Genomic DNA, 18858 nt, shown 5'->3' with positions numbered 1-18858 from the left:
TGACATAAGGATGTATATAATATTTAGTATTATTATATATACAATATATATGTGTATATATAAGTATATATACATATTATATATAAGTATATATGTTACATATATTATATATATAATGCATATACAATAATTGTGTATATAATACACAATATTACAGTATGACAGGATTCTAACAAAATGAATATTCCAATTACTTACCATTTCTCTCAAAAATCATAAAAACAATTTTGATTTATTTTCTTTCTCTTTGCCTGTTTCATTGACTATGTCAAATGAAGATTGAGGAGTTTTAGCTATTTAGATGCACCTACAGAACTACAGAAGCTAGATGGAAAATGCCCCAAACTTGATTCGGTCTCTTTATCTCACTCATAGGGACAGCATTGTTTTTCTATGCTACAACTTATTCTGCTGTGCTGATCTGTAAAAAAAAAAAAAAAAAAATTAAAATTTATGAGATCTATTTTTTGTACAGTGGCTCCTGGGGCCTGAGGTTGTTGACATAAGTCAGTGAACCTGCACAGGTGCCAGGGTTCTTCTCTACAGATCTGTTTTCAGGAGTGGTGCCTAGTTTCCATCTCCTTTATATATTACTTAGGTTAAAAATGTTATAATTAGAGATCATAATATTGTTTTTAGCATTTCTTTTTAAAGGTTAGTCCTTAAATATTTAATGAATAGCTACTTTATATAAACTGGAAAGAGCTTTTCATTCACTTATATAACAAGCACACAAAATGCCTGGTTATTTCTGAAGCATACTGCATGGCAAGTCCTTTGGTTTAATTAGAAATCCCTGATGCTTGTAAAATAATATAAGCCAAGATATTTCTTTTCACAGGATTGTATATTCTGACAAGAGCATGACCATCCCCCAAAATGTCATTTTTTTCCATTTTATCTGAATCCAAGCTGTATCTCACTTCCCCTATGGTCTGACTCCATGTGATCCAATTTTATTTTTCTTGACACCAGCAGTTTTTCATGTTATGTCTCATATTTTCTGATGAGCTAAGGGGAACGCCTCAATTATCCAGTGGATACTATTCAAATCTGATAGGGGGAAGGCTCAGCTTCCAGGACCTGCCAAGAGGACTCTTCCCCAGTTTACACGAAGAGCATCCCAAAGAGATGCAGGTCCTATGGGTCATACTGCAGGCTCATTCACACTGCTTTGCACTGGTGGGTGAACTGCCAATCTGTCTTCTTCTGTGTTAATTTTAGAGAACACCTGGCATTTGTAAGTATTCACCACAGAAACTGCCTTGCAGTTTACCTTTGTCAACATTCTCCCTTGGTGTAGCCTGTTTAGACAGCAGCTTAGGAAGCAGAGGTCTGTGGAGCAGTTTTGGTTGCTCAGCCATTGCCCTCTTAGCCTTTGTTCCTGACAGATAAATGAAGATATTTCAAAAATCAGAACAAATCTCACAATGCAAAGCAAGAGAAATAATCACCTCTAGTTTAAGGTGCTGACCTATGAATGCCTGCCTAGATAAAGCTGGTGATAAAAGATGAGAAGCAGACAAAAAGGGGATTTGTTCTCTTAGTGACAGATTTAAGTTTTTCTAGTTATCATTAGTGTTTCAGGATATAAATCAGTGACACTAATTTAAAAAAAAAACAGCAAACAACCCCAAACCAATTCTATTAGCTTCAAATGCTTGCATTAAAGAATGTTATTCAGCACTTGGGGTGGTCCTGTGCAGGGCCATGAGTTGGACTTTGATGATCCATGTGTGTCCCTTCAAGATATTCTATAATTCTATGATTTATTATTCTACAGATCTATGACCTCTGTCACAAAAGGTGAGGCAATTAGATATTTTAGTCTCTCAGCCAAAGGAGGAAGAGTAAAATAGAGAAATGCCCCACGCCAGCCATTGTGAAAACTCCCAGAAAGAGCTTTCTGCTGGATAAACAGATTTAATAAGAGCAACTATTAACCCTGGGAAAAGGCCAAATCTGCAAGTAGTAATTTTATTCTTCTTTCTAGTTTCCTATTAGTTTATGAATGCATATAATGACACTGATTTCAATCAAAGAATCTCTGATTTGGTTTCAGAAATCCTCTTACTAGTAGTCAATTTTAGCAAATCTCTGAGTCACTGTAATTTTCAAGACTTTCTATATCCTAAATTGCAGAATGTGTTGGTTCGGTTTTTTTTCCCTGTAGGGCTGTAAACATCTTTGACATCGTACAGTACAAAGACTCAGTCCTAAAGAAGTGGGGATCAGAAGGAAAACACAGAAGGAAAAGCACTGATGAAGGTGACTTTGAAGAGAAACTGAAAGTGCCACCAGGAAGCTAATGGCTTACAGAAAAATTTACAAATATTAAGAAAACTGTCGCATACACCTAGAAGCAAGGACACCTCTAGGCAATTTTTTTTCTCCAGTAATTTGATTTGAAAGTAGATAAACTTGAGACTTCAGCACAATTTTGCATGTGGACAAGATTAATTTAAATCAAGTGCAGCATTATATAAAACTGTGATGTAAAATAAAACAAATACTGTGATGAAAAGAAAAAAGACAGTCCCGGTGTGAATAATGAGTTCAGACTTGACACTTTGCTGCTGGGCTTGAATGGCACTTAAACAAGGGGCTAGGGAAAGGAAGAAATGGGGGAAGTTTAAAAAGGAAGTCTGGAGTTCAATTATAGCCCTGCTGAGTTTGAATAAATGGACAAACATCACAAAAAGATGAGATACAACAACACAAAAATGGTTCCTGATGTTAACCAGAGGCTGGGGACAGTATCCTTACAATAGACTGGAGGCACAGAAAGAAGAATATATAATATCTAAAAAAAACCCCAAACCAACAAACACCAAACAAACTAATAACAACTGTAACTCTCCTCCCTCCCCCACTCCCAGACCTCTCAAAGAGCCAAAGAAGTTGAATTTGAGGAACAGGAACAAAACACTCTATAATTATACTTGTACTTGATAAACTCCAGCTTAGCATTCCAGTCTTTTCCTCTTCAGGATAACATTTCTGGCACCTGCCACACAGATACTGCACAGGGAGAAATTCAGCTTGAAAGATCCCTCAGGAGGTCTCTAGTACAAGCTCCTGCTCACAGCAGGGTTGAACTATAAGCTCTGAGCAGGTTACTCAAATCTGTGAAGGATGGAGACACCACGACTTTCTGGGCAACCTCTGGGCCTCCTTCCAACACAGCAAAAAACTAAGACACAGAGTACACACTTGATTAGGGCATACATCTAAAGATAAGTGTGCTTGTTTTCTCTCATTTTAGGTAACCTCTGCTGAAAGTGGCTGACAGATCAAGGGTGGTGAGAAATGGTTGCAGAATTGGTTAAGTTACCAATGCCAAAGGAGCACTGCCTGCAAAATTCCAAGGGGAAGAACAGACTGGAAAGAAATGAGGGCCTAGGATGGAAGTGGAGTGGAAGAATTCCTGAAGTGAGTGTAACACAGCACAGCTCAGAGACAGGGAAGGAGGTGAAAACACAAGTGGAAAACTGAAGTTATAGAGGTTGATGAGAAGAAAACAGGAGACTCAGTGGAGGGAGTGGAAGAAAAGCAAAGTAGACAAGAAACCCCAGTGCTTCTGGCAGGGAGGAAAAGTAGAGGTGTTCAAGCTGCTAGAGACAGAAAGCATAAAAGCACGTCAAAGGGAGAGGGAACATGATTTTCTCACGAGATAAAACTGACCATTGTATCTGGTGAGATTTTAGGTAAAAATCAAAATGAAATCAGACAAGAATCACAGAATATTCTGAGTTGGAAGGGGCCTGTACAGGGATTGAACCCATTGCCTTGGTGCCACAAAAACATGTCTGTAGTTACTGCTGTGGGTGCAATTTAGTTCAAGGCACCAGGCAGTTGAGCCACCAAGTTCATCAGTGCTGCAGAAGGGAGAACAGAAAACTGCTAGTGAGGAAATTGAGCGTGGTGAAGGATGCAGGAGCAAAGGAAGGATGTTCATGAGCCCTGCCAGGTTGCTCCTTACCTGGGAGAAGAGCAAAGCCAGGGACTGAAGAAGGGGGGAAAACAATTCCCGGCAAACATATGTGGATCAAGAGAAACCTGGACACAGCTGTATTATACTCTAACCATGCACAAGTCCCAGGAACTTTCTGCTGGTTGGTATCAAAACCGGGCTAACACTGATGAGCAGAAAGTACCTGTTCTGTGCGATACACACTGTTCCGTGTACCAGCTTGGAGCAGAACCCCTCACTCAGGTACCTTTAACAGCGGGTTTCACCGAGCCACGCGGTGACTGCCCAGTGTCACACCCCACGCTGCCCTCGGGGACGCTCCCGGTGAGGGGGCGTGTCCGGGGCGTGTCCGGGGCGTGTCCGGGGCGTGTCCGGGGCGTGTCCGGGGCGTGTCCGGGGCGTGTCCGGGGCGTGTCCGGGGCGTGTCCGGGGCGTGTCCGCAGGGGCTGGGCGGGGCCCGGGCGGCGGCGCCGGTGGGAGCGGGCGGAGGGGCTGCGGCTGCGGGAACGCGCCCGCCCCCCGGCCCGGCATCTCCTGTTGCTGCGCCGCTGCTGGCTGGTAACTATCGTCTGTCGCTGTGCTTCTGGATGGAGGAGGTGGTGATGGTGGTCCTTATTATTATTATTATTATTATTATTATTATTATTATTATTATTATTATTATTATTATTATTATTATTATTTTTCCCCCTCGGTGCTCACGAAAAAAATATTAAAGTTACTATGAGGCGGGCTCCTCCGAGAGGAGTTCCCGCTCTTGCCGGGGGTGCCGGGATGAGGCTGCGGGGTGGCTGGGGCGGGCTGGGAGCCGTGCCCGGGGAGGGGGTAAGCGGGGCTCTGCTGCCGGTGTCACACTCTGCCCGGGCACAGCCGTGCCCTGCCTGTGTTGGATGCCGTAGCAGGTGTAAAGCCTCTCTTCGTGCCATCCGGGTCGAGCTGAGCCAAACCTGTTCAAATGAATCTCGGCTATATAATTTCTTTGAGAAATAGGCCCGGCACCGCAGTCCTGGCTCAAGCAAGTCCCATTTGGTATAGTGTGATACAAATTTTAGCTGGGTACAAAGTCTTTTGAGAGTGACTTACAAGTGCGGGATAGGGCAGAGAGAGAGACAGGAGAGGGCAGGGTGAGGGTGGGATACTGAAGTGGAGGCATTTTTAGCATCTCTGATAACTGAAAATGTTCTTTTGAGGTTGAATTTAGGGACTGGTGAGTGGTCTGCATCTGTGTTCTGTGAAACCACCATAGTTTGTAAAAAAAATGCTTGGCTCATACATTTAATCTTTGTATTTATTTTTTGAATTCGCTTTTGTCCACAGGGTCCCACTAAAGACAACTTCTTTATAGCTGTAATAGTTTTGAAAAATTCTGAAGGGCACTTCCTGTGCCTCACTATGGAAATGAAGAAGCTGGTTTGCATGTTGCAGATGACTCTGCTGTTTGTCTCCTGCCTGCAAGGTTAGCGTTTCCCTACCAGGCTGGCAGCAATCAATTTCCCTCTTTCCTCTGCTTCTGTCCTTCCTTTGCACGTATTCCACTGCATAAAGTGAGTGGAATTGGCTGAGGGGAAAATTTGGATGTCTTTCCTCAAAAGAAGCTGCGTAAATGAAATTAAAGGCAGGGCTGCAGCACGCATAATAGGTGCCAGAGAGGGATTATTTAATACACACCAAAGCATTTACATTTTTCTTTATGTAATCATCATTCAAGGATCAATACAGTGCTCCAGTGATTTATTTCATCATTGGCTTTTGTGCTTAGCGGTGCGAGGTTGAAAGGAAAACGTCACCACAAGCAAATACAACACATTATCTGTGTGCCATGTGGAACCACGGGCTCTCCCCTGCTGGGCTGTGAGCTCTTTTGGGCAGGAGTAGCAATGGCTGTGTCTGCACTGTGGAGCTGCTCAGGGCTGGTGCGACACCTCACTGCCCACCCTGACACCCCTGCCACTGGGAGGTGGAATTGGGGTGTTCATGTTGCCTTTGTGCTTGGAGTTAGGGTACAGCTAGGGTGAGCATCCCAGCCTGGGAGCCCAGGCACACTCCTGAGCGCCCCGGTCAGACGTGGGTGCATGCACTGAAGGTGACAGCCTCAGGAAAGCTAGGAGGATACCCAAAGGATACCAGAATCCTCCTGCTGAAACATTTTGCATGGCTTCTTGCCACTGACAGTGAAATAATGGGTTGCAGACCTCCCTTGGAGTAAATGTAGAATTGAATACAGGAGTGTGACTTGGGCTTCCTTTCCTGAGGAACTTTTGCATCCTGTATTTTACAAGGAGGATGAAATTTTGCTCTTACAGGGATTTCTGGCCAGACATTTCCAGGCTGCTGTGAGATTGGGTTTTTTCTGCTTTCAGATGAGAGGAATAAGGTGGCCTTTGTGTTTGCAAGATCAAAGCCTGCCGTTTTTTTTGTTTCAGCATAAAAGATAATTACAAGAGCTGCGCTTAAACCACCGTTTCACTCAAAGGCTTGTATGAGTTCTCCCTGGTGGGAAAGGAGCCCTTTTCCAGTTTCTCTTCCAGAATCTGCCACTGCCATTTCAGCAGGACTCTGGTGTGACAAGACACATGGGAGGGTCTGTGTCCTGGTCCCCAGCAGTCTCTGCCATTGATCTCCACTGGAGATCTGTCTTGGGTGACTGGTGGGATGCTGCTGCTGCTGCCATCAGCTACTTCCAAAGTGACTCCCTGTATTCCTCTAGCAATTGTTAAGGTGGAGTAACTGTGGGCGAGAAGATCAGCAATAGTGGCAGTCCAGTGACAGTGTGCTATACACATTATTCCTGAGTTAGACAACAAGAGGGGACTCAGATGAGACTTCCTTTAACACACAACTGCATCATGCAGTGCTTCCTGGCCATTAATTAGAATTAACAGATTATTAAATTAGAACATTAGTACGAAATGGCTTTCCTCCTCACATCCCATCACCATCTCCATGACGGACCTGCAATTCCTGAATTTTCCCTTGTGCAATGCACACTTCAGGTAGCCCTTGATAAAAAATAAGTCCTGAGAAGATGCTTGCCCTCTGATCATCCATTCAAATTCAGAGAAAGAGGCAGTGGTCTGACAGGGAACATGGAGAGGGTTTTGTTGGGAGCGCATGCTTGGAGATCAAAGGGAGAAACTTGGAGCAAAATGCCTCTCCACAGGCACATGTGTAACCTGTACTACTGCTAAACAATCAGATCTATTTATCTATTTATTTATTTTGTAGATAACCAGCAGGTTTTTCTCTGGAAAATACAGTCATTCATCCAAAACTATAGTCTCTTCCTTGTTATTAGAGAATCCACATTTCAGTTTTGAGAGATGGATGAAATAAGTACCAGTTGTAACAGTGTGGGTCACCAAAATGGAGTGAATTTCACCCAGAATCTAGGACCATGCTGCTGGTCGTCCTGCTTACCTTTAGCGTTGGCAACACAGGGAGCGCTTGACTTCACACATAGGTAACAGCATTACAGGTTGGCTCAAGGGGTGGATTTCTAAATTGATCATAGACTCTACAAAGAAAATCTATCTCTTTTCTCTCAGTATTTTGCTTTTTTCAGACTCTCCCTGTGCTGCCTGTAGGCAGAGCCCTGATGTTGCTCCCACTGCATGCAAGCTTAAAAGTCTGAGTGGAATGGGGAATAGTCCTCATTACCCACAGTACACTCAGCTTCCCCTTTTCCTTTCTCCCTTACCTTGTAACCTGGTGACTCTGAGTCTTTGCAGTGCATTCATTTCCTTCTCACTTACAGGAAAACCTCTAGTCCATTTATTTCCTATGGGAAGAAAGCAGCCCACTTAATCAGCATTTTAAATAAACCCTATTTTGTATTTTAATCTCCTTTAGTCATATTTAGTCTGTTTCTATTGTGAACATCTTTATACCTTTTTTCCCCTAGGGTTTTATTGTGAATCAATATTTAACATATTTCCCTAGTTTAAAATTGATGTGTCTTTGTTGGTTTTCATTGTTGAACCTTCAATATTTACTCTTCCTTTCCTGTTGTGACATTTTAGCACTAGTAGTCCTTTATTAGATTGTGACTGTATGCCCTTGACTACTGCTGTTCCAGGAAGCCACTGAAGTTGTTTGCAGGGCTTTTTCTTTTAAGAAAAGTCTCAGAAGAAGGTCAACACATCTTATTTTGCTCTTTCAAGCCCTTTCCTGCAGAAAGTGGACCATTTTAACTGGGAACACTCATAGGAATGAGCTAAGTAAGCATGCATTTACATCAGAAAAGTTTCCTTCCTTGTAGCATTGAATTTTAATGTGACCCACTGAGTATGAGGTTTGGGTAGATGAACTCCAAAGTTTCCATCCCACCTCCATATACACAGCCTTTTCTTCTCAGCGTATTTAGACTGTGTACCACAAGATGGAAAAGCATGGTTAGAACTCTAGTGTCAGAATATTTGGGGAGAATTGTGTGGCAGGACATTTAACATTTACATCACATTTTAATTGGCAAGGCCAAAAGCTTTTGGAAAAGGAGGTCAGCGTCGTTCTGGAATTGATTTTCCCAAAGATAAAGCACTGTAAATGCAGTGGTAAAAATATTTGTTTCCGAGACCTGAGTACTTTACAAAATGTGTTTGTTCCTCTGGACAGAAATAGCCATATTTCTTATAATAGTGGAATTTCTTTCCTCATTGTAGTTCCTGTCACCATGCTGTTATGTTGCCTAACCTTGAAATGAAAGCAGTTTTGTTAACTTTTTACAAATGCTCGTTGCCATGTTGGGATTGAATTGCCTATCCCTCTCAGGGCAGATAAAAAACCCAAAAAAGTTTCATTTTCTTGTGTGTACTGGTAAAAGGGAGCCAGTGTGCTGGGTAAAAGAGGAACTGAGTGGGAAAAATATCTGAAAAAGAAGCCAGTTACTGCCTTTTTTTGTTTGTTTGTTTGTTTGTTTTAACAGTTTAATATGGTCATCATTTTAGGTAACAAGGAAACAAAACCCAGTGTCTGCTCTTAAGCAGAAGTTTCAAGTTGAATCACTGAAAACATACCTTAAAATAGTATCTTTAGAAGCAACTTCTTTGTTTCATGATTATGTGAAGAAACATGAGAATATTCTCTGATTTTTCTAAAAAAGAGGTCCTGAATGGTTGACTTTAGGAAGTTGTCAATGTAATTTTTCTTTTGCTTATGGGAAGAACTCCAAAGATGGCATTTCAGTGTATATTACAGACAAATTCTTCTTTGCAAAGAAAAAAATTTTTTACAAAAAAAATAATTTATGCCTTAAGTCAAAATCTCTAAATAAACTAAGCATCTTTTACCCAACTTTTAAATTTAGAAGCCTCTGTATTAAACATCAGCCAACTTCTAGCATTTTTGCCCTGTTGTTTTGTAAACAGTCCTTCCTTGCATGACATTCTGTAAAGGGACAATTTTTCTCTTCTTCCCCTCCCCGTACATGTGCTGTCTTTTTGTACAGGTGGGTGTCATGAGTTCACTCTTCCATTTCTTCACCTGTGTATCCAGGTCAGAGTTTTCAAAGGAAAACTTAGATATCAGATTACCTGGTTTAAGACATCTATTCTAAGACTATTCTAAAATCTCAGTTCAGCCAGGGTTAGGAAAAACCGCAAAAGAACACAGCGTAAGTGAAAATAGCTTGGATTACATTTTGCAGGCACAGTGAGGCCACTTGTATTTTAGTGGCTCTAATGATCAAGGTCAGAACTGTGATTAACACAGGAAGTGTGAGCAGGGACAGGCACTGAGCGGCAACATAATTTCATGGGTTTTTTGCCTATGAATTAAAATGAAGTAGTTTATGTGTTCTTTAAAAAAAAAAAGCCCCTAGTTTTCTCTAACAGCTCTTATCTTGAATCCAGCTCATCAGGAGAGTCCTCACTGACTGCTCTGTTGTAAGGCTAGGCAGAGTAAATCCTGGCTCCTCCTGCCAAAAAGAACAAGAATCAGAGGAAAGTATCCCATTCACCAGGCACCCAAAGCCAAATGCCTTGTCCAGGTGTCTGGTGGGGTTGTCCCTTCAGAGAAGTCATCTCTGACTGTGGGAACAGGCTCCCCTGAACCTGGCGGAGGAAACCTGAGGTGCCATCAACTAGTAATCCTGGGGGCATCTGCTGCCTAGGAAGCGTTGCAGTAATAACATGGAACCACAGGGACAGATGATTCCAGGGGGAAATGGGGCAGGAAAAGAACCACCATGCTGCTCCCTTCCTGATGAGGAGAGGGTGATGGCCACTGAAGGTCTCCCATGCTCATGAAAGGCTGTGTCTCAAAATCATCATCAACCTTAAAAAAGCTTTTCTTTAAAAAGAAACTGAATGTGTCTGTCAGTAGGAAGCCTGGGGTTTGGGGAGTATTGGAGGTGTCAATATGCACCAGGCATTTGGGACAAATGATTTAAAAATTCCTGTGAGAGAAAAATACTATTTTGCACAGTTTGCTTCTTGATAATGGTGTTTTGCACAATGAGTATCAGTTTCTTTATTCATATATTGCAAACACAGTTCTTATATTGTCCATTTCCCTCAGAGAGATTGCTAGGTCATAAAAGAGATAGCTCCCAGAAAATGGGGAAGAGATTTATGGTCAATTAGAGAAAGAAAATGTCCTTACCAGAGATCCCTTAGACCTACCTTCCATCTCCTGTAAGTAACAGGATAGATGACACTTTTTACTTCTGGTTTCTACTATCAGAAGGAGTCAAAATATTTGTTAATATTAATCACTTTTTTAAAAAAACAAATAGCACCCTTCTTTCTTCTTTTCATTTTGGGCATTCATACAGTTAAAAAGGCAGTGCAGTCCTTATGTTGTGATATACCAATGAGTCCCAGTAATTCTGTGGGAATGCTATACACATAGATGAGAAATCAATTTTTCAAGCAAATTTAAAAGCAGCCCTCAGATGAAGGCTGTCATTTTACACTGGTAAATGCACTTTTCAGATAACCCCTGCTTGCTGAAAAGTTGTGAATGCCCAAGTATTTGCCTATGTATGCAGTTCTTACCTAAATCCCAATGTCCAGACTTTGTCAACATCCACTTTCAGAATTATGTGCCCAAGACAGACAAGCAGAAGATCAGAAGAGGAACAACAAACCAATACTTAGACCACTGTTTTAGAAATATCTCTCTCTCTTGGTTTGATTTTTTTTTTGTTTGCTTTTTTTTCGTTGTTTTTAATTTTTTGAATGGGAGAAGTAGAATAGGTAAGTCAGCAGCAGCTCAGTTGAGCTACCATCTCTAAGCAGACTCAAATTTTTCTCAGAATCTCAGAATTTCTGCACTACTGTGCCTTCATTTTCTACATGCACCTATTTAAATGGGTTTTTGCAACCAGTGGTAACCAGAAATCCTAGTAGCTGACCACCATCTGTCTGCCATGTATTTATCCTCTTATCCTTCCTCTCAGAGATTTTTTGTAGTGGGATGTGTGGGCTCTTGTGTGTTGGCCCAGGTGCACAGAATCTATGCAGTGGCATTTCCCCAGAAATTTTGGACAGAATAATAGAATTGTTTGGGTTGGAATGGACATTTAAATATCATCTCATTCTAACTCCCCCAGCCATGGGCAGGGACACCTTCCACTAGACCAGGTTGCTCAAAGCCCCGTCCAGCCTGGCCCTGAAAACTTTCAGGGAATCCACAGCTTCTCTGGGCACCTTGTGCCAGGGCCACACCACCTTCACAGTAATTAATTTCTTCCTAATATCTACTCTAAACCCATCTTCTTTTATCTTAAAGCATGCCCTTGAGAAAATCCCTTCTCCAGCTGTCTTGTAGGCCCCTTTAAGTGCTGGGAGGCTGCTAGAAAGTCTCCCTGGAGCCCTCTCTTCTCCAGGCTGAGCAACCCCAATTCTTTCAGCCTGTCTTCACAGGAGAGGTGCTCCAGCCCTCTAATCTTCTATGTGGCCCTCCTCTGCATTTGTTCCTGCAGGTTCATGTCCTAATGTAGGGATCCCAGCTCCAGAGCTGAAGCAGCACAGGTAGGGGTCTCATAACAGTGGGGTAGAGGGGGAGTATCACCTCCCTTGATGCTTCTTTTGATGCAAACCACAAGCACACAGCCTTTGCTTAAATGCTGACTTATTTTGCAAGGGCAGGTAGGAAGACCTGCTGAAAATATGTTCTTTGGTAAAAGCTGGAGTTTGAGAATGCAAATGCCAGTGTGCTGGGCAGGGAGGCCATGAAGTTTTGATGCAAGGCTGCAGAGCAGCTGGTGCATGGGATCTTAGTAAATGCACAATAATTTCTTTCTTATTCATGAGTCTACATCAGTGCACTCACTGGAGGAACATATCCTTGGACATAGAGTAGCTGTAGCATCATGGTTCTTGTGCCTGCTGTCCTCACAGTGCTGTGTCCAGAAGTTTACTTGGCCAAGGTGTCCCTAGGCTTTAGGCAGAGAAAGCCCACAGTGCTGGAATCCCACTGGGATATGGAAGTACCACCTGTACAATTAAAGACAGCAGCTCTTCAGCAATGGAGGAAACAGAGGTTGCAACATACAGCTGAGACTACTGTGGTAATGTAAACAAAAACTAAATCTAATCTTTGCAAAGGCACCTGCAACTCCTCTTGTTTAAATGTGGTTTGCAAGCCAGAGTGTGCCCTGTGCAGCTGGGGGTGCAGTACAGTGTCAGTGTGCTGCTCAGGAGCGTGGTGGGTCTTACTTCTCTGAGGAGAGGAGACAGGAAGAGATGGTGTGTGGGGGATTGTTGCAAGCCATCAGAGCCAGACCCCAGTTTTTCTTCCTCTTCCTGTTGCAGTTGCAGGAGTGGCCCACGTGCATAGGAGAGAGGGGAACCAGGCAAATTGGTGGGATTTTCTTCAGTGTGAGATCTTTTCCTGGCCCTGCTATAGTTCAGTGTTTCTGTCCAGTGTTTCTGACAGTTAATATTGATATTTCATTACACAACTGCTCAGTCATGTAATATGTAATGCTGTGGAGAGCTGAAGAACATACCTAATTAAACCTAAACCTTAGATACTTTCCAGAGTAATGCTTAGAAAAGGATTTACAGTTCCTGTCCTGTCAGAAACCCATTGCTGCTCATGTGAAGCTCATAACTCACCAGGTGGCCAAAGACGCCAAAGGTGCCTGAAGGAGCATTAAACAAGCAAAAACAAGTTTAACCAGCGGGCAGACTGCTCCTGCCACTCTTGACACTGAACCTTCTTTCCCTTGAGCTGTTTCATAATTTGTGCTAATCTTTTATCTCATTACATGCTTCCCATGTGCCTGACCTTTAGCCCTGGCTATCAAAGTAGATTGAAATAGAAACTAAGGATTCTCCTTCCTTTTCCCCCATGCTTCGCAACTTTCTGAATGATGGTGGTAGAGCAAACCATTCTTCCGTCTCTGTTATGTCTGGTTTCTCTTACCTCCCTTTTTCTGTCATCTAGCAGAGTGCAAGACTTTTGGGAAATCTGTCTTTCTTCTCCTCTGTCTTTCTTCAGTTCCTGCAACTACAGTGCCTGGAGGCTCCAGGATCTTTTTTAGAAATCAGCCATAGGAAGAAAGAAGGCACAAATATGTGAAGGAAAAGCTGAGCACCCAGAAGTATTCTGGAAAAAAATTTCTCAGCTGCATTACACATTACTCTATGCTTGATGTGCCAGGGAGGATGGCCAGCACTTCACAGTGGCTGAGGCCATTTCACCCTCAAGCAGCAATGTGGCTTCCTGTACCTGGTCCCAAGTTTTGGGGTGCACTCCTCAGCCAGTCTGTGCATATTGCAGCACTTCAGTGGGAATGTGGCCAGCAGAATGGGACTGGGGCCATCCCAGCCCCAGGCTCCCTGCATGCCCATGTCTTGTCCTTGGCACAGCTCCATCCAGCTGCCTGGCCAGGGGCCATGCCTCAGTTGTCCATACAGGCCAGTTGTCCACTTCCAGGTCACAACCTACAGGTCACATTAGCCAGTGGTATCATCTGCACAGGTTTCCTTCATCTTCAGTGTGTCCAGGGGTGTGAATCTCTGCTGTTTGGGAGCAGCTGAGCTCAGAGTTGATGGAGTTTGCCATTCATTGCATGAGGCGTGGATAAATATCCAGGCAGGGGCTAAACAGATCTGCCTGAGCTCATCTCCAAAGCCATACTGCTCACTCACTCAGCTGTACAATGAGGGATGGAAATTGGGCAGCAAAGCCACGTGGGGCTAGTGACATTGTCCCTTTTGGGGTTTTGGCTTAGGGGATGGGTTGTGCGCACCTGTTCCCTACTGGTCAATGAAAGTCTGTGAAAAAAGACCTCACTGATGGCTTGGGGGAGACCTGCAGAGGTGCTGTGGTCTGTGCATTTATTTAGTGGGATGCAGAGATGAGTAGGGCCAAACACTTGCTCCTTTTGCTGTTTATACAGGGGATTTTTGGGCAGCTCCCTGGGACAGCTTGTTTCTTTCCCATGCTTTGTGACAGCAGAAAGGGCAAAGTGACCACTGTGTGTGTCACCTGGATAGCACAGGGCTTTTCTCCTGGAAGGCCTTGATTTCTCTAAATTCCTGACACCACCAACAAACACACACACCCCACATATACACACAAGATCAATACAGTTTGGAGTTTTTGTTTGCTGCAGAATTGTTTAACATTTCAGTTTCCCCTGTGCCTCTTGAATGCTTTGTCGAAAGGGCAATTAATGTTTGTTTCAAGTTTGTCTTTTAGATAACACTCCAGCTGAAGTTTTGTTCTCTTTTTCAAGAGCAGTCTTTAGGGGCTCTTTTGAGTCTTCTGACATTTGAAAACACACCTGATGTCTCTGCCTCATTAGCTTTCAGTGTGCATTGGCCGCAGCACCACAGAAAATAGAGCAGCCAAGTGAGGATGCAGAAATGAGGAACTCCTCTGCTTGCCTGTAGATGTGCTCTGACTGTTCCCTCTTGGTGCAGGCAGCTCCTGGATGCTCCCTCCACAGGGAGCAACACAAGCAGCATCTCTGGGATCAAACTCGTGCACCTGACACGCGTCTGACTCTTCACCGTGGTACTTGCTTTCGAGTGGTGGATCTCCCATCTCTGTGTGCTCCCTTAAAAATCTTTCACTACCTAGCTGTGAGCAAAATTAAAGTCTGCTCTTCTAGCATGTGACTTCTGTAGGATCTCTAGCTTAACAACTATCCCAATATCAAGGGTCTTCCTGACTGTATTCTTAGACAGGTGCTAAATATGTTGTTTGCTAAAACTTGTTCAGGCTGCTTGAAATTTTTGGTCAGGTTTGTCTTTGCCACCGTTTCAAAGCCTGGCTACTGCTCTAGAGAGACTTTGAGAATAGGAGCATGCCTTTGGGTGGATACGCTTCAGTTGTTTTGCAGGGATTTTGGTATTCACATCTTTTCTAGCCTTATCTCAGCAGATCTTCCACAAAATATCAATGCCAACCAGTAGGAGAGGAAGGTGTTTGACCAGGAAGATGAATTTAAAAAAACAAAAAACAAACAAAAAACCCTCAAAAAACCAAAACCCTCCCAAAAAAACCAAAACAACCAAACCACCCCCCCAAAAAAAACCAACAAAAAACCACCAAAAAATCAAGGAAAAGCTTCTTTTTGCTTACTTGAGATAAGCAACACTGATGCTGAAAAAATGAAGGAATTGTAAGTGGTTTTCTGTGATGCCAGCTTTAATCAGTGTTTGTCATTGCTAGAGGGGGCAATGTTTTCCCATTCCAAAGCTTTTTCCTCTCGTATTTTTAATTTATATGTCATGGAAGAGATTAATCTCAAATACAAGCTCTGACTCAGAACTCTAGTTAATCACTATGTGAAAACTTTACGAGGACTAGATTTGTTCACATTCCTTTACAAAAATGGAGATGTAACAGGTAAGAGTTTGTTGGATTCAGGACCTTCGCGAAAACCCTGACCCCAGATCACAGAATAATAGAGTAATGGAATCACAGAATCATTTGGATTGGAAAAGACCCTTAAGTCCAATGGTAAACTAGGCACTGTCAAGTTAACCACTAAACCATGTCCCTGTGTGCCACATCTACATATCTTTTAAATACTTCCAGGGATGATGACTTAACCGCTTCCCTAGGCAGCCTGGTCCTGCCTGGGGAAGAATATTTTCCTAATAACCAATATAAACTTCCCCTGGCACAACCTCTTGTCCTGTCTCTTGTTACATAGGAGAAGAGATTGGCCCCAGCCTGGCTATAACCTCCTTTCATGCACTTGTAGAGAGATCCTGTGTTTGATTTCCATATGGCGCCTCCACCAGCCAAAACACTCTTTTTTTGCAAAAAATGCAATATTTTTTTGTCTTCCTGCAGCTTCAGCAGATGCAGTGCATGTTCCCTCTGAGTCAAAGGTTGAAACCCAGCGCAAGGCATGGACGACCTAGTGCTGGCTTTCACCCTTCCCCTGCAGGAGGATAACAGGTCCCCCTGGTGCAGCTCCAGAAGCAGGACTGGCTCTGCAAGGCTGGAATCAAAACCCCTTCACTTTGGCGGTGCAGGGGGAAACACTTTTTATTTTTTTTGTTTGGACGAGCTGTGGAAACCCAGCAACTTCCTTCTCTCTTATGCAAAATTTCCCATCATAGGGAACTAATTACTGCTTGTGTTTCTGAGCAGCAGTTTCAGTGCAAAACCTGGGCCCCAGGCTTGCATGTGAGAGGCTGCAAACAAGAAGTGCAGATTCTGATCTGAACACCCTTACAAATTTTATGAGGAATGCTGGCTTCAGAGATTGAGAGCAAGCAAGCAGAGACTGCTAGGGTACGAGTAAGGAAATGACAAGATGGAAAAGCGGGGGAGAAAAAAGAGAAAATGTACAAAGGAAAAATGAGATAATAAAGGGAAACACGCCAAAGAAAGAGGAAGATATGCTTTTTAAAAAGCAGAAAAGAAAAAGAAGAAAACTAAGCTAAATAGCCTAGGATGTAAAATCTCTAGCCTTTGAAAACCTTTAAAGTCAGACCGTTTAAAGTCAAAGTGTTCACATATGTGAGTGAACCCATGTGTCCATGACATTTTGTTCAGTCCTACAGGTATTTGTGAGCAAATTTTCATCGGGATCCAAAGGAAATTGAATTATTCTTTTCTTAGCAAAAAGCTGCCTGTTGTTCAGGAGAGCAGTGTAATTTATAATCGTGGGTTTTTTTTCTCCTGCCATGGCTTGCAGCAGAAGACATGTACTTGAAATTCTGGCAGTGGGTTGGCAGGGCCTGAGTTTGCAGCAGAACAGCTTTATCTTGGCAGTGACAGGCACCCTGTGCAGGGCAGGGGCCCTGGGAAAGCCCATTCTGCTACTGTGTCAAAGCTGACTGTGGTTCACTCACTAAAAACTGAGTGAGATTAAGGATGAAAGTACGTGAGAAGGTTGGTTAACCACGAGTCAGCTTCTGCCAGATCAGATTCTCAAAAATCATTACTTTGTTTCCTCACAGTTTTGCAAAAATAACAGGCATAGCAAGTGTAATTAAAAATAATTCTTTTTTCCATCTGTTTCTCATGCTTTTTACTCCTATAGGTCTCTGTCCAGCTGACCCACCAAAGTAATATTTTCATGTATTTCCTCCCATCACAAAGTCAAATTAGTTCCTGAAAGAAACCCAGGAAAACTAGGAAACACCGGTTTTCTTTTGTAGGACTTTTGTAGGACTACCAGGACAGGATAGACAGTATTGTTTCAACAGCCTCCATGAATGGCACTTCTAGACCCATATCCATCTGGGAATGGGTTTATCAGCTGGAACAGTCACTGCCAATTTCTGTTTCCTGGAAGAGCCTTGGAGACGTGCCTTTCTCCCACTGCAGCCAGACCGGGGAGCTGACAGTGGCCAGTCTTCTCCAACCTCTTCTTGTCACTCTCTCACCAAGTAAAACCTAAGATTAGCCCATGCACTGTTATTAATATTTCACTAGTACTCCCCTTTGCAGCAAATGGATGGTTTTGATCAATAATTCATGGTTGGGCGTAGCCTATTAAATTTGAAGTGGGGTGTACGCTTTCCTGTTATTTATTTATCATTGCTTTTATTTTACAGGTTGTTTTTTCCCCCTGCTATTTCATTTTTCACTTGCTTAAATGGCTCTCTTTCAAAGTTCAGACTGCTTGCAGGAAATTAATCTTGTGCCTTATGACTTTTAAGTAAGACTAAGCTCCCTGCGAGGGCCTGAGACCGAACCACGATCCACGAGCAAAACTTTCAGACCCACTCAGCCACTTCAGCACAGGAGATCTCTTTGAAACAAATGACTTGGGGAATTTGGTAACAAATCCAACTGTTCAAAGCTCATCTATGGCCTCAGAGCTGTTTGCTTTTTGTTTCACAGGGGTGTTTGGCTACTTCTGCTGAGGGAACAACCTGCTTCAAGACCAGCAACCAGTCATTGCCCTGTCCCCTCCTTTGCCAGTGGGGGCTGTGCTATTGGAGCCCTCCTGCACACATGTTTTGGGGAGTGTAAATCTTCCTGGGCTGGTTGCAGGTTGTATCCCCTAGTTAGAAGTTTGTTTTGTGAAAACAGTCTACTCATAGCTTACTTGATTTTTGTGGCTCATCTTGATTCATGAATAAGACAGATTGTAGTGAAACTGAAATAAAGTTTTTCTTAGAAGACCCTAAGATAGGTTTCAGAGTTTAGGGCTTGGAAACTGAAATCAAAGCAGTCTCCCAGCCTAGCTTTAACAGGCCATTATCTTTCTGGTCGTTTCTGTGCCTAGATCCGGGGGAACGGGTGAGGTTTGGAGAGCTGCTGATCTGAGCATTACCCTACCAAAATCATGCTTTTCAGCATGACAGATCTTCTTTCTACATTCCTCTTTCTTCAGCCTTGCCAGCATACAAGCCTGCTTGTCCCTCCCTGACCAAGCATCAATGTCTTGCTGCTGATGGGCACTGAAGGCTGCTGTACTTGCTGTGTGGCACAGGCTTCCCTTCACTCACACCTGTGTG

At 43.1% G+C, this 18858-nt stretch overlaps 1 protein-coding gene across 2 annotated transcripts in view; it reads left to right on the top strand.

Annotated features, from left to right (window-relative positions):
• Positions 1-4425: 4425 nt before the first annotated feature.
• The window catches only part of LCP1 (lymphocyte cytosolic protein 1), a 49766-nt gene continuing 35333 nt past the window's right edge, over positions 4426-18858 (top strand). The window contains exon 1 of one of the 2 annotated variants that reach the window (XM_058828750.1): positions 4426-4531. The gene's annotated coding sequence lies outside the window, so the exon portion shown is untranslated. Of the gene's footprint in view, positions 4570-18858 lie in introns of both variants that reach the window. The other variant, XM_058828743.1, reaches the window with a different exon arrangement.

Source organism: Poecile atricapillus, chromosome 1, assembly GCF_030490865.1.
Source record: "Poecile atricapillus isolate bPoeAtr1 chromosome 1, bPoeAtr1.hap1, whole genome shotgun sequence".
Classification (NCBI taxonomy): domain Eukaryota; kingdom Metazoa; phylum Chordata; class Aves; order Passeriformes; family Paridae; genus Poecile; species Poecile atricapillus.
The sequence above is the reverse complement of the archived record's forward strand: the minus strand, read 5'-3'. Positions and strand labels throughout refer to the sequence as shown.